Raw genomic sequence first — 3,319 nt, 5'->3', positions numbered from 1 at the left:
TTAGTTCTATAAGCAAGTACAATATAGCAATGGGTGTTGCCATACAGATAATTATGGGAAGATCTGGAAGCAAATAAATAGAACATCTGATGCAGTTTTGATTGATGAATGGAGGTTTTCTGAAGAAACAGCTTCAAAACTGTGACCTAATATAGGTGATGAGAAGATCAGAAGGGTGGAGACAGGGAGTGACTGCCTTCTTAATGGAGGGGAAAGCAAGTACTTACAAGGTAATGAGATGTAAGAGAATATGACTGTTGGGTTTCAGAAGTTGTAGAGCATTGTATAGAAAAGAGGGTAAGGAGTGAAGAAAGAAGAGTCAGGATGAGATATGTAAGTGAGACCTGCATTTTAAAAGAAAATTTCCAGTCTCTGCCTCAGTAATGCTGGCTTGTTCAGTGAAGACATATTCTCACATGGACAAACTGACATCACTGAACCAGTCCATTATGATTAGGTGTCATACTAATGACACCGCTAAGAAGCTCAGAGATCTAAGAGTTTGCAAACTCTATTTTACTTTTCCCTCAGGGCTGCCTTTGTACTTTTGCTGAGTCCTACTTACAGAAGTACCTGATTTCCCTGTTTCATCTCCTCATTTCCTTCCTTCTTTGCCTCGGGGTCTCAACTGCATCCTGACATTGTCCTTGGAGATTGAGCTAATGAGTTCTATTTAACCTAGAGGCTCATTTTTTTTTAATGGATGAGAAAACGTCTTTTATTTTTAATTTATAAGGCAAAATGGCCTCGTTGCAAATGCTGTTCATCTCTCACAATGTAAGTTTGATGCATTATGGCCTTGAACTCCTCTCTCCATCAAAAGGATGGACAAAGACAAAGTGAGTAGAGTGGAATCAATTCTTTCTAAGGAATCCTTTTGAGTCATCGCATGGTAAGTGGGACTAAGTGGAGTGTTGAGTAGGGGAAAAGGGCTAATGAACATGTTTGAGGAAATGAAGTAGAGAGAAATTTTTAACTGACTGGTAAAGCTGCACATAAAGATACATATTTTGGTACCTTCTAGGGATGAATGCAAAGTTCATGGATCTATCAACCTTTGAGCTGTTTATTTAAGTGCCAACCAGCTCCTGAAACATGAGAAGCACTTAACAAACAGAAAAAAGCATCCAGAGATCTCATAGCCATGGGACCAAGTCTGTCATCCAACAGAAAGAAGAGCTCAAAAAAGAACCAACACAAAGATGGGATTTACTTTTCCTCATTGATACATAACTTCTTTCATCAAACTCCCCACAGGAAAACTGAGTGTGTTTTGGTATGTTAAATTATCTTAGTCTTCCCCCCCCCCCAACCTCACCCCCACCCCCGACACCCTTGACCACTGCAAATAGGTATTTTAGAATCAGGGCTACCTGAAAGTTGTAGTTACATACTAAAGTAGAATGTGCTTTTAAGTGACTTGAATTTGGGTTTGAATCATCCCACACTTACTAACCGAGAGACCTTGAGCAAGTTGATCCTATGCTGGTGTTGCAGTTGCTGCAGCTAATATCTGAGCCACCTTTCCCAATCTTCCTTCTGAAGAAATTAATTTCAGCTCAGCAATCCTCAAGGTTAAGAGAACCATAGACAAATGCCGAACATTTATCAGGGAGTGGACTTACCACGCTATTCATGCTAAATCATAAATGTAAAATATCTACCCTTGAAATTTTAGTCAATGAAACTTAGAGTTAACTGAAAGATGTAAAGCATGTTTTTACTTTTTACAGATAACAAACATTTATCTTGACTTTGTTAATATCATGATTTACCTGCTCTAGTGCCTCAAGGACATTTCAGTTCCATTTCCAAGTTCAAATATCTCTAGTTTATAATTTGTAAAAATGCTAAGTAAAGATGGTTCTTGCTGCCAAAAGTATTCCACCTTGAAAGAAAAGGCATTTCCTGTTCTTGACAAGTTAGGAGATAAAATAGCTAAATGCAATCATTTTGAGCAATGTCAAGTCAGAATAACTTAAACTGAAGTGTATGCATGAGTGTTGAACTAAGACAAACCTACCTTCAAGCCTAGTTCTACCACTTACCAGTCAAACAACCATGAGAAGTTTTTTTTTTAACCGTTTTGAGTTTGTTTCCTCATCTGAAAAATGAGAATAACACCAGTTCCATACATTCCCAGTGAGAGTTAAGTGAGGAAATTCATACAAAAAGATGCCAAGAATGGTACCTGGCACATAGGAGATACTCAGTGAACGTTAGTTTTCTTCCCCTCTAATCTGTCACTTAAATCACACTTAACTTTGCCTGGATTAGAGAACCACCTCGCTTTGTAAAAGTTTACCCATCAAATAGTAAAGATGTATTGGAAACAACAAATCTCTTCAAGCTTACATTTAACTGCTTTTTTTCCCCTTTCCATTTGCAGAACTTTTCTTTTTTTTTAACTAATAATTCAATTTACATTTGTGTGGTTTTTTTTAAAAGTACTATTGATATACACAGAGTACCATTTCTGATTCTATCTCCCAAATCCATGGAGATTTTGAGATGAAGTTTAAAGGATGGGATTGAAGGAAGAGGCTGATGGTGGAAATAGGCATTTATTATGAACTTGGGAGATCTTTCCTCAATATGAAAAAAAATATCATATAATGGATATTTTCCATTATATCAAAAATGTTTACTTATAGTCATTTTTTATTAAATCTGTAAAACAAAATTTATACACTTATTTTCTTTGTTAGATTTATATTAAAGCCATCTAGATTGTGTATTGCAATGTTTACAATAAAATATATCTTTGACGTAACAGTTATATATTATTTGTCACTAGGGTTTCTTTCGTGTGAAGTAAAGATCATAGGAAATGAAATCACTTGGCAGAAAGGGAAGTTGCCATGTTAGAAATGACTGGACTTATGTGTGTGCTTATGTCTTGAAGTAAACAAGAGTCACAGAAGCAACTGAGTCAAGTGACAGAAGAGAAAGAAGTTATAAAAATGTTGAATTAACGTGGTATAATTTCTTAAGAATAGTTTTCTTTTCTCAAAGTTTCCTTTATTATTTTTATCTTTTGCTTTTTATAAACATGTAATACTTTAAAAAGTTATATCAAGTTGAGGTGTCTGGATGGATCAGTCAGTTAAGCGTCTGGCTTCAGCTCAGGTCATGATCCCAGGGTTTGTGGGTTTGAGCCCCGCGTCGGGCTCTGTGCTGACAGCTCAGAGCCTGCAGCCTGCTTTGCATTCTGTGCCTCCCTCTCTCTCTGCTCCTCCCTAGCTCACTCTCTGTCTCTCAAAAATGAATAAATGTAAACATTTTTGTTTTTAGTTTTTTAAAAAGCTTTGTCAAATTG

The 3,319-nt window shown here is 36.5% G+C and overlaps 1 long non-coding RNA gene across 1 annotated transcript; it reads left to right on the top strand.

Annotated features, from left to right (window-relative positions):
- The first annotated feature begins 654 nt into the window (after positions 1 to 654).
- On the top strand, positions 655 to 2,969 carry LOC120231051. The gene is made up of 3 exons (XR_005528251.1): positions 655 to 892; positions 1,025 to 1,276; positions 2,798 to 2,969. It is a non-coding gene; the product is annotated as an uncharacterized LOC120231051 (long non-coding RNA).
- Positions 2,970 to 3,319: the final 350 nt, after the last annotated feature.

Source organism: Hyaena hyaena, unplaced genomic scaffold (assembly GCF_003009895.1).
Source record: "Hyaena hyaena isolate Hyena2069 unplaced genomic scaffold, ASM300989v1 scaffold_54, whole genome shotgun sequence".
NCBI lineage: Eukaryota > Metazoa > Chordata > Mammalia > Carnivora > Hyaenidae > Hyaena > Hyaena hyaena.
The sequence above is the reverse complement of the archived record's forward strand: the minus strand, read 5'-3'. Positions and strand labels throughout refer to the sequence as shown.